The following is a 13,111-nucleotide window of genomic DNA, read 5'->3' on the forward strand; positions in this document are numbered from 1 at the left end:
ATGTTTTTGACTCCACCAGCTTGTTTAACCCCAGGTCTCCATTAGTACCTTTGCTTGCCAGCTTTATTGGATGTCTTAAATTTATAGACTGCGTCTTGATGCCTTTGCAGTTCAGCTGGAAGGTTCTATGCCCAATGCCTTCCCTGAACAAAACAAGAAAAATATTAGGAGCATATTAGGAGAAATAAAAAAGGCAGAATTATTTAACACTTCCCTCCCAGCCTCCACACTGTACAGAAACATTTGGCTTTTATTGTTGGCTCTAAGAGGCAATTTTTCTAACAGAGATTTTATAGCGGAGAAGAGAGCTCAGTCTTTAAAGAATGCAAAGGTCAACAAAGCAAAATTTGCTCTATTTATGGTATGGGTGTGACATTTGGACCTCTTAGCAGCCAATATTCTTTTGGCTTTAGGAAAGAGTTCATTGCCACACCTGCTTGCTTTATTTCAGATCAAATGGTCGTTAGTAAAGAGATTTGGAAACAGAGACCTATGGGCATTCATGCCAAGCTTATCACAATTCCATGATGCTTGGCCAATAATGCAATGAGAATGGATGACACCAGGATGCCAGGGCCCTTGATGTGTGGTGAATTGAAGGGATGTAATTGTATGTGAAATGGACAGAAGAAGTGCTTCAAGGGCACACTGGCACCTTACTTATAGTAGCAGAACAGCTCTGTAAAGAGGCAGGAATTCACAGCAATAAGCTTTGTATCCTGCCATGGATCAAATTGGAAGAGAGGAGAGGTTAGTTATTTGTAGACTGTGAGATTAATGTGACTCTCAAACCATTTCAATTGTGGATGTCGAAGCTTCTTGGGAAGACCACTCAGGCATCCAAAATTATTGATTTTGTCCTCTGTGTATGACACTAAGAAAGCAGCCAAGGAACACAAAGGAGAAATATAATACTTCTTCCTCCTGAAGAGCTTACAGTTACATGTGGGAAATACATATATGTATACGAAATGGAAAGTAACTTTAGCAAGGAATAAATTGAAGGTTCCAAATGAGTCACAGAGGAAAAGTTACTTCTGTCCAGTCTAGAGCTTCAGGACAACCTCAAGATGCTGTGGCTTGAGATATAACTTTGGAGGATCAGTTTATATTCGTTGTGTGTTGCACTCACAGGCTTGTGACCCCAGGAAAGCCTAGATGGAAAAGTAAGACAAGTTTTAGGGGCCCAACAAATAAATCTTGTTTTGCCCTCCCAAACTCAAATATATTGAGAGAAAAGCATAGGAGTCAGACAGTTAGGGGAGATTATCAGCTTTATTACCAAGGAGGCTCAGTTGGAAGACAAGATGATATGTGTCTGCATACATTTTAAAAATACTTGACTGCTGACATAGGTAGACTTAGCTACCCATCACTGGAGTACCTGGACAACCATAGGCCACACTCCACAGAGACAGAGTCTCATCACATGGCAGAGAGCAGACAGGATGTATGTACCCAGTCTGCGGTTAGGCCGCTACAAAAGAGAACCTGGAAGTATACCATGCTGGCTTAGCATTCTCCATAGTTCACAAATCAGAAAATTAATTTCTCCTCTTTGGAAATATATTCTGTCCCCCATCCACCTGCCCAGTATCATTCCACAGAGTTTATTCTATTTTTAATGGACTCTGTAAGTTGGTTTCAGTACAACTAGCCAAATTAACAGACAAAAATATTTATCTTTTTTAAAATGTGTATATTTGTGTCAGGTCAGTATGTATACATATTGAATGTATATATTGGTTTTTTTTCTTCTTACTAAACTAGCTTTTCCATGTTTGATACAGTACTATAATTGTAAAAGTTAAACATTAGAATGAAGATTGTATTACTCAAAAATTATGACCTCTTTCCCTGACTAGTAATTTTATTATACCCTCATATCTCATTGTATTTGTTATCCTGAGGGTCTCAATACGGATGATTGCCAGAGAGCAGCTTTTCCATCAGCCTGATTGAGATCTATTGAAGAGACTCAGGATGATAAGACAAGAGAAGACTTAAGAGAAACAAAAAGACTGCAATGCTTGGACTATTATGTGGAAGGCAGATGAGATTTACTCTGAATGGCCTCATTGTGTGTAAGAGCAAAGACTAGAGGTCATGTGGAGATATTTTACACACACATAAGGGAAAATTTTTCCAACAATGTGAACCACTTAAATATTGAAGAGGGCTGTTTTGAGAGAATGTGAATTTCCTATCTCTAGAAATTAACAAATCAAATAATAGGGATTTTTTTTGAGGTTATTTTAAGCACATGGCTGGTTGGTTTGATCAGAAACTTCCAAAAGCCTGTTCTAAAACTACTGGTCCACTAACTGTGTTAGATTAACCCAGGGAGTGTGTAAAATATAAAGAATGCTGTATAGAGATTCTGATTAAGGGAACTTTGGGAGATTCTCATAGTGTAATCATAGCTTGCCAATCGTGTCATGTAGTTTGTCATGAATGGGTTTGTGTCAGGGGTCCCTAAGACTACCTTTAGGCTCATGATTCACTAGAAGGACTCACAGGATTCAGGAAAGCTGTTATATTCATGGTTACAGTGTATTATGAGAGGATAAAGATTAACATCAACAAGTGAAAAAGGCACATAGGGCATAGTCCAGGAGAAACCAGTTGCAAGTGTCCAGGTGTCCCTTCTCAGTGGAGTTAGATAGGGATGCATTTAATACTGTCAGCAATGATGTGTGACAAAATGTGCAAAGTATCGCCAACCAGGTAAGCTCACTCAAGCCTTGGTGTCCAGGTTTTAAATTGTGGGTCAGTCAGGCATTCATCACCTGAGTGCCTGACCTTACCTATTTAGTCTCTAGGTCCCCAGAGATCAAACTGATAGGGCATGGCCCAGGGCTTTAGGCACACAAAAACACTTTTATCGGGTAAGAAATTCCAAGGCCTAAGAGGTTTTTTTTTGTTTTTTGTGTGTTTTTTGTCCTTGAATGTATACTTTAATAGTGTGACTTCTGACCACATAATGCAGCATGCATTTTTTATTGCAAGTGAAAAACACCTTTAGAGGATGGTTTGTAGCATGAATTTGGAAAATCACATTCATGTCAATATAACCACTCACTTCTGAAGTATCACTAGACAGTCTACAGGGTAAGGTTCCTCTGGCTGCCTCCAACTCTGTCTCTATCCTCCCCCTCATCAGCTTTAATAAAGTGATTCTTTGAATTATTTCACCTCTTGCTGTGCTGGCAGTTGGAGATCACTCCGACAACTTCATGGTTCTAGCTGCTGATATAATGTCCCTGTATAAAGTATGATCCAGAAGCCAGTTGAAGGCCAATTCTTTCTTTAGAAAGCTCAGTGTTTGTGCAGCCCAGGCTTGCTGAGTTAACTCTTCACTGCACAGGACTTGTGGCTTGAGATTTGATTCCTTCAGCCGTCATGAGGCCAGTGCTCCAGGGCCAGGTGCCATAGCCATGAGTAACCTCTTTGGGGCTTTTTAGGGTCTGATGGGGTTTCCCACTTGGGTTAGGAAACAGCCGAGAAGCACTGATATATAAATAATTCCCCAGGTGATTCTGATAAGTGGTAAGGTGCAGGATCTTTTGGTGCAGATGATTTCTAAGGATTTTGAAACCATTGGTTTCTAGGATTCTTGGAACAAAAATTTCCTGTGGATGCCTGCTGAGTATCTTTTTCTTTCTCTGGATAGTTATTTGATTAAGTTTAGTTTCTGGCCAAAGTTACTACAGTTTGGAGAAGTATTTCCAACAAATGCAATGGCTCCTTGAAGATAAGAAATAGATGTGAGAAGCAAGTATCTCAATCCCCAGAGAAGAAGGAGTTGGGAAATTATCAGTTTCGAAGAGTATTTATGTTAAGAGGTGGTAAGGGTGGGCTGTTTGTTTCTCTGATAAACTTTTGCAAATAGTTTAGGACAAAAGACTCTTGTCATTGAAAAACAATGTAAGGAAGGGATGTGTAACAAATTGTTGAACAATGGAGTTTTCAATTTTGTGGGAACTCTAATACGTTACATGTCTCTCTAGGTCCCAGTTATATTATTAACTAAATGGATTAAATGAAACTATCTTTGCCTGTTTACTGTGCTAACTATAAAGAATATTTTTGAGAAATTTACAAAATATAAATGTTAACTAATTACCAGATTCAAATGTTGCAGTCCCAAAGGCTAGTTTATAACAGATAATCTGCCCACATAGATTAAATATGTTCTAGAATTAATTTGCATTTTGGTGTCAGCTTTCTTCGTTGTAATTTTCAACAAATATGTACACTGGATCTATCTTATTTTGTCCTCCACACATTATTGTGCTCTCTTGGTTTCTAAGGCATTTCTCTTTCCTGGGTCTCTCCCTTTTCTCTGATATTTTCTTGTTCTTGTTTTTGGAATCTCTGCCTTTGCCTACCCCTCACATATAGTTGTGCCCCAAGTATATTTATAAGGTTCTTTTTAATGCCTTATCTTTCCCATTTATGCTCATTCATTCAGAAATGTAATTAAATAATACAAGTCTATTGAGTCCTACTATATGCCAGATATCATGCAAGGCACTAGGGACAAGAAAGTAAAAGGCAAAATTTCCAGCCTCCAAGACTTTAGCCTCTCACAAATTTGCTAATTATTTATATTCATTTCCTCTCTTTTGCAGTCCTACCCCCAAATCATCCACTGCACATCTCTGCTTGGAAGTCCTATAGGCACCGCATACGCAATGTGGAAAAAAAGGGGACTCATTATTTTTCCATGTAACCCTACTTTTCTGTGTACACTTTCTCTATTAAATAGCATTATCCCAAGCTTTCATACTAGCAAGCTTATCATCCTATCCATATCTACTCAGTTGCCAATTCTTGTTTATTCTGCATCTGATATGTCTCTCAGGTTCTTTTCCTTCTCTCTCTTTCCACTGTTTTCCCCGTCAGCTCTCACTGGCACAGGTGGAGTAGCCTTAATTGGGTCCCTACTTCCAGGTTATCACACTGCCTCAGAGTTGGCCTACTCACACTTTTCTGCATCTCAGTCTCCTGCTTACTTCCAGTGTAGCCCATAATCTTTCCCCATGTGCCCTCACTACTCTTCTGCCATTTTTAGTCATACATTCATGCCCTATCAGCTCCAGACTAGATGAATTTGCCCACACTCCCATGTCTTGCATTCCTTGGTGTCTCTGCTGACTCCTGGGCCTGGGATTTCCTTCCTCTGCATTTTCACTTGGTGAACTTCAACCTTCAAGGCTTAGATTCTTCTTCTGTGAAGATTCTTCATTTGTGAAGGTGTCTCCACATTCCTAGTTCTTTGTTCATATTTCTCTTACAACACTTTTCACATGGTATTTTGTATTCCCGGGAACTTCAATGTTTGGCACAGAGTAGATGATTTTTTTTTTTTTGGTTACTGCTTAATAAGCAACATGAAATTTATTACACTATTATTTTTTTTAATTTTTAAATTTTCTTTGAGAGAGAGATAGAGAGAGAGTAAGAGAGAAGGGGACAGGCAGAGAGAGAGAGAGAGAGAGAGGGAGAGAGAGAATACCAAGCAGTTTCCATGCTCAGTGTGGAACCCCATATGGGGCTCAATCTCAAGACTGTGAGATCATGACCTGAGCTGATACCAGTGTCAAACACTTAATCGACTGAGCCACACAGGCACCATGTTATACTTTTATATTTAGCTCTGTCTCTATGTGATCCATAACAACTTATTTTAGAAAAAGACTGGAATGTTGAATAGTTTATATATTTAATTAATGTAAATGCAATTGTGAAATGTAAGCTTTGACTTGATGAGTTTACATTCAGCTTGAAATTACATCCTACTACAGAGAAAAAATTCATTTTTTTTTGTATCTCTAAATTTTTCTTTCTTAAAATATATTCTGATAGAGAAGTTGCACCTGAAAAATTGGTAGTCCAGTTTGCCTCACACAGTTTCAGCAGATGGGTTGAAGAAACTGAAAGCACTCTGAAATAAAGCATGATTGCTTTAGATTCTCGGCCTACATTCTTCTTAATATTGTACTTTACACCTTAACGAAGAAAATACTGAATAGTGATGTGATTTTCTTTTCTTCTTTCATTGGTTATTGGGAATATAAATGATATGAAGGCATCTAGTTAATTCCACTTATTCTATTAATATATGCATTCACAAGCTCGTTGTATAACTTATTATCACCATTTTCCATGGTAGGATTATTGAGTCCAGTTATTATGTGAAACTTTGGGTTTTCCTTTAAGTTCTAGGTATTCTAGGGCGATGAATGGGTTAGTTTATTATTGCTGCAGTCTGCTCTAAGAGTGCCTTCCTAGTAATCTGATTGTCTCCACAGGGTGGATTGTGCAGATACACTCAACTCATTTACAGCTCAGGATGACATGAGAGCCGGGGGACAACAAAGATTTAGTAATGCTATTGGTGTGTTAGACTGCATGTGGGTATTTTCTCAGATTCTTCTTGAATTTAATATTATTTCCAAGGGATTTTTTTGAGCAGTGTTTAATCTAGGAAAGACGCATAGCAAAAGAAGATTTAGGATTCTCTTTTTGCTAAACATTTAACTATGAAACCATTCGGGTTACGGTAGAAAACAGCAATAAGAATTGGGGAAACTTAAACTAACTCCAAAATATTAACTGTTTTTAATGGATGGGATGGTACAGAGGGATCTATCAAAAATGATACTATTAAAACAAAAATGGATTTTAAATACCTTTTTCCCCCAACCAAATGTATACTATGTTATGACACTCCAGCTATTTACTTAAATGAAACTTTGATGTGTAACTATCAGAGAAAAAAAAATCGTCTAACAGCTTGCTAAATAAAAGGTTTTATTCCCTTTTAGTTTTTACTGACCCAATCCCATTTGCTAGAGCCAACATAATTCCTGCTCATAGTAACTGTCCCTGATTCCAGGATGCTTCCTTGTTACTGTCAGGCTGGTTTAGGTGCCTGTGTACTGCATATTCTATCACTGTATTTTTCCATCCTATCTTTATTATGATCTGTTCATGTGTCAATTTCCACCATTAGACTGTGAACTCCTTGAGATCAGAGGCTATTCTTTACTCACCTGTACCTAGCACTGTGTCTTCAGGGTAGTAGTGAATGCCATATGAATGTTTATATAATTAATAAGTGAAGCCAACTCTCAGGGAATGGAATTTTCATGGAAGTGCAGCATCATTGAAAGCTCTTATTTAGAAAAACTGGATTAAATATAATATCACCTAAATTTTATAGACACATCTGAATCAACACATTAAACCACTGTGTTTAATTTAGTTCTAAAATAAAAGCAATATCTCTTGTCTTCTAGTTATTTAAAGGGTATATTTTTAAAACAGAAAGTGGAGGTGAATTAAAAAGTGTACAGAAAGTCATAAGTGTAAATTGCTTCCCAATATAATCTCTTGAGTTCATGTTTAATAAAGATAAGTTACTCAATCAACAATACTCCATGTGTGAGGGTATTTGTATATAAATCACTTAGTTTGGCTTGGATCTAACATTGATAGGACATAATTGATCTTTAAAAGTTTTATGAAGAAGCACAGACTGTGAAATTAAGGGTGGTTGTATTGTCTAACTTTGCCTTTCCATCAAACAGACACCTATTTTCTTGGTAGTATAAACCTTATTTTATATGTATTATTGACCAGTCCATCAATTAACTCTGTCTCACAATAATTAACATCATGTTACCTTCTAGTTTATATCAAGAAAGCCTATCAGAGTTTTCTAACCTGATAAAGTGCCAGCTAATGTCTTTCCTCACCCCCTCAGAAAATTTTTCAAGCTGGCATTAAAGCCTGTATATTATGTTTTCTGGCTCATGATTTGGTAAACCAGCTTGTCATTTAGACTTTTGTATTGCACAGTGTTGTTATTTGTGACAAGAGTTGAAAAATATCTAGTAAGCCAGTTTTATTTTACTTTTCTCAATCTATAACAAGCTGTTCCTTAGTTTTTCTTTCTTTCTTTCTTTCTTTCTTTCTTTCTTTCTTTCTTTCTTTCTTTCTTTCTTTCTTTCTTTCTTTCTTTCTTTCTTTCTCCCTCTCTCTCTTTCTCTGTTTTTGTAGAAACTTTATTTTCTGTCAATCTTCTTCTATTTTCTGTTTAAGAGGCTGAGGAGGAACAGCTTAAGATCACTTGGTGGTTGTTCCTACTCATTCAGTGGCCTGATCAGTGGGAGCTGCAGATCAGTCCTCAGTGGCAGCCCAAGTGCCCCCAGTCTTCAGTAGAGAACTGCTGACTAGGCACAGAGGGTACCTGCATGCCTTCAGACCCCCTCTGCAACCTTGGGTTGAATAGCAGTAAATTTGGGAGCTGCAGTAATCCATTCACCCTGATATTCTTCCTTGGTCACAGCTTTTTCAGCAGTGGCCTGCTCTTCCTTTTCAATCTCTTCAGAATTTCTATAGAAGGAGAGATCAGACATCTTACAGGATGCTTACAGGAGAAAGTGCCATCCATGTGCAGAACTTCCTGGGCCAGCATCTATCACATCAGACCTATGGGATGGCAATACCCACATAGCACAGAGAAGAGTCTGTTACACACAGCAATGTAGGCAAGTTAACTGAAGATGCCTCTGTGAGAGGCTTGGCAGTCAGCCCTAGGATCAGTAATCACCAGAAGTCTCAACTCCTAAAAGGCTTCCTGGATCTGGTTAGTGAATGTACCAGCAGAGAAGCAGCCAGCAATAATGGCTCCAGTGACAACCCCAAACTTCAGCACAGCCCACTGGCCAGTATTCCTGGAGCATATGACACTCACATCAACTGGGTTTCCAATGGCAATAATGGCATGAGTTGCCAGGAGAAGCTTCTTCCAGATTATGTTCAGATTTATGATATGGATGCCATTACTTTTCCTTTTGTAGATGGAAGTCAAGTTTGGTGCCACCTCAGTGGGTTCTTGCTGCAAGGAATTTGAGAACATCTTCCTCTTTCATCTGTAAGACATTAAAGACTCCAGACATTGTAAAAGTTTCCCTGTAAGTTAGGGTGGAAACCTAGAGCAATACAACATGGACCCCTCTCTGGACAGCTCAGAAAGGCTTTACTTTCTGATAATTCATAAATATTGTCATATTGTCCCATTATCCTTGGAAAAGAGAATAGTTGTGGTAAGCGGGATAGTACATAATAGTTAAAGTTTGTAATTGAAATCTTTGGAAAGTATTCTATACATATGTATTTGTCTCATCTACCAAACTTCATGGTCCCTGAGGTCATCTATATTAGTCTCCTAGTACTGCCATAATAAATTACCACAAATTTACTGGCTTAAAACAGAAAATTTATCATCTTACAGTGCTGGAGGTCAGGAGTCTGAAATGAATTTCACTGTGCTAAAATAAAGGTGTATTCTTTCTGGAGATTTTATGGAGAAGTCCACATCCTTATCTTATGTAGCTTCTGGAGGCCACCTGCCTTCCTTGGCTCATGGCCCATTCCTCCATTTTCAAAATCAGCAATTACACCACTCTGACCTCTGCTTCAATTACGTTGGGCGTAATCAGATAATCCAAGACAAGCTCTTCATCTCAAGTCTTTTAATCACATCTGCAAAACTCCTTTTGCTATGTGTGTTTGGGGCCTCCAAGACCACCCTCATGTTTGATACTTTGCTAAGAAGAATCAAAGAACTCAGCACACAGCAATATTCACAACTATAATTTATTATGGCAAAAAAGCAAAGCAAAGAAAATTCAACCAAGGAAAAAGGAAAATTCTGAGGGAAAACAGGCACAAGTTTTCAAGGGTCCCTCCCAGGAGAATCACATAAGATGTGCTTTATTCCCAAGGCGATGAGTTGTGACAGCACATGCAACCTGTTGCTAACCAGAGAAGTTCATTAAGGACCCAGTGCCTAGGGTTTTTATTGGAGCTGTCTATAGGCATACGTTGTCTGCTGTGTGCCAAAATTCTAGATTCCTAGAAGGAATGCAGATGTTCAGCACAAACTATATTGCTTGCACAAACATTTTAGGCACAGTAAGCCATCCTTATCAGTTAATATTGGGAACCCTCCCAAATCTAAATTCCCAGAAGCTAGCCAGGGGCTGATCTTGCAAGGAGGTCTTTTCAAGGATAGATGTTTAGAACTGCTATGTTAACTCTTTTCTTCATAGCCCCAGTACCTTGCATTTAGTGAGTACATGGAAATGCTCCTTCTTTGTGCATTGGCCTGTGGACCATGATTTGTCATATTCCCTGTGTCTCTGTCTTTGTAAATTGTATTACCTGAATACCTGAATACCACCCAGTACCTGAATAGAAAATCTATTTTGACTCCTTCCTGTTTCTTGCCCTCCACGTGCAATCAATCACTAAATCCTACTGATTGTACTTTCTAAATGTTTCTTGGTCCCTTCCCTTCCCTTCCCTTCCCTTCCCTTCCCTTCCCTTCCCTTCCCTTCCCTTCCCTTCCCTTCCCTTCCCTATGTCTTTTACCACCACTGTAGTCTGGGCCACCATTATTTCTGGACATTCTTTCTCTATAAACTCTGGAATGGTTTCAGCTTCTAGTTTGCTTTCCTCCAATCCATTCTCAAGATAGAAACAAATGTGTTCTTTTAAGAACAGAAATCTAATTGCATTACTGTTCTAATAAAAACCTTTGAATGGTCTCTATCTACTTCTCCAAACTCAGTTTTTACCCTCTTTCATCTTGTGCACTATACACTTTACATTCACATTGAATTTCTCTTGTTCCTCAAGCAGAACATACCTCACCCCCCTACAACTAGAGTCTTACATGAGTTTGTTCCTTTGCACCAAACACTTACCTCCTTCTTTTCCAAGTTAATTCTGATTATCTCTTCACTTGGGTTTCAGCAAAAACATTTCTTCCTCAGGGAGATCTTACAAGGCTTCTAAACAGGTTGAGTCCCTCTATTATCTGTCCCTATGTATCCTTTATTTTCCTATCATTATGCTTATCCCCAAAGTTATGATTTTGTCTATCTCTGCTAGGTTATAATCTCCATTATGGCAGAGTCTCTGTTTTGTTTGCCATTCTATCTCTAATATATAACACATGAAATTGGACATCGTAAGTGTTCAGTAAATGTTTCCTAAATGAGTGAATGAATTAGTGCTGAAAGTTTTTAAGAATGATTGCGTGGCTGCTTTGGAAAAGAATCTGGCGGTTCCTCAAAAGGTTAAACATTAGAGTTACCATATGACCCAGCAATTGCACTCCTACCTATCCATCCAAGAGAAATGAAATGTAATCCCCACAAAAAATTGTATCTAAAATTTCATAGCAGCATATTGCCACTGTAATAAGCTAAAAGTGGAAACAACTCAAATCTCCATCAACTGATGAAAAGATAAATACAATGTGGTGTATCCATTCAATGGATTATTATTTGGCAATAAAAAGAAATGAAGTGCTGCTATTTGCTACAACATACATGGACCTCAAAAACATGATAAGTAAAAGAAGCCAGTCACAAAAGACCACATACTGTATGATTTATGAAATGTCCAGAACAGACAGATCTATAAAGACAAAAGGCAGAACTAGAACTGGGGAGGTTGGAAAGAAATAGGGAAAGACTGCTAAGGATTGCCAGGGTTTCTTCGTGAGGTGATAAAAAATGTTCTAAAACTGATTATAGTAATGGGTGAACAATTCTATGAATATATTAAAAACCATTGAACTGTGTATTTAAAATTTGTAAATTGTACAGAATGTGAATTATATGTCAATATTATTAAGAAAAGAATGATTGAAAACTTGCCGATGTATAATTCAACTTTGAAAGAGAGCTGATGGTGATTATGTTTAATTCAGACTAAGAAGAACACTGAATTCAAGAAATATTAATTGTGAGTGAATGGCTTATAATTCTCTATTGACTGAAATGCCTGGCCAGCTAGTTCACCTCACAACTTGAACAATCACATAAGTGCTTTTTTCTTAAGACAACTGTTGTACTTTGGTATTAGTCCAGAGGGGTTTAATGTGTATTTTGTCACGTGAAATACTTAAAAGAAGTGAACTTATGAATTGAGAATTAATTAAAAAAATTAATACTTCTCACGGATTCATCAAGGACCCTCTTAAGTGAAACAACTCTTACCTATTAGGTACAGTAAGATACTGGCTTGAGTGACTCAAGCCAGTAGTTCTACTCATTAACTGACTATTGCTTTTGTACTGTAAGTGCAATGTCAACCCGGTAGAAAAGGCAAATAGCTGCTTATATTAATAAGCATTAATATTTTGAAAATAGTTTTGACCTCATATTTCCTCTGAAAAGATCCCGAGGACTTCTAGTGGGTCTGTACACCATACTTTGAGAGTTGCTGTCCTAAGTGATATAAAATCACAGATGCCTTAGCAACACAGATCCAGCATGTACTTACAGATCGCCCTTACTTGTGCCGCAGTGGTCCTTCTGGGGTTGATAATCATCTCAATAAAGTTGGAAATTATTTGGCCAAGTTTCTCCTTAATGTGGTACACATCTAATTAAACTGAGAGCATTGTTAATTGTTAAGTGATTAGCATTTCCTTGCTTTTCACTGTCAGAGGATGCATTAACAGCAATCACCTCTATTTTATCTTAACTCTTCATTTTTTTTTTTTTTTTTTTTTGGTCTCCTCTCTGCTCCCTTATCTAGAATAGCCAGAGAAGGCACCAAAGAGGTAGAGATAGAGTCAGAGACATTGTGATAAATAACCTTCCAGAAGTTTGCAAAACTCTTCTCTGAGTATCTTTTCTGGGGAGCTTTCTAGATGTTTTATAGTAATAGATTGGAGATGGATTGAAACATATTCTGGCTTCCCTACATCTGGGAACTGAGAGACCAGCCACCAAGTTCTTGATTTCAGTTAAAAAGATGACATTCAGAGCTTAGTTGTGGGTTAGTTGTAGTTAGCTTCAGCACATGAATAATTCTTCCAGCAATGATAGACGGGAGAAACTCCTAAACCATTCTGTAATTTGCAGTTAAGTTTTTAGATTAAGCTACCATGATTTGTGACAACACAGAAGGATAACATGCCAATGGCAGGTTAGAGTTTTGCACTGTGTTAGCATTGTCTTTGTTTAGCTTTTTGCTATACCTTTCTTTGGGGAATGCTGACATTCTTTGTGTTGCA

This window comes from Puma concolor, chromosome B2 (assembly GCF_028749965.1).
Source record: "Puma concolor isolate L17-30 chromosome B2, mPumCon1.1.hap2, whole genome shotgun sequence".
Classification (NCBI taxonomy): domain Eukaryota; kingdom Metazoa; phylum Chordata; class Mammalia; order Carnivora; family Felidae; genus Puma; species Puma concolor.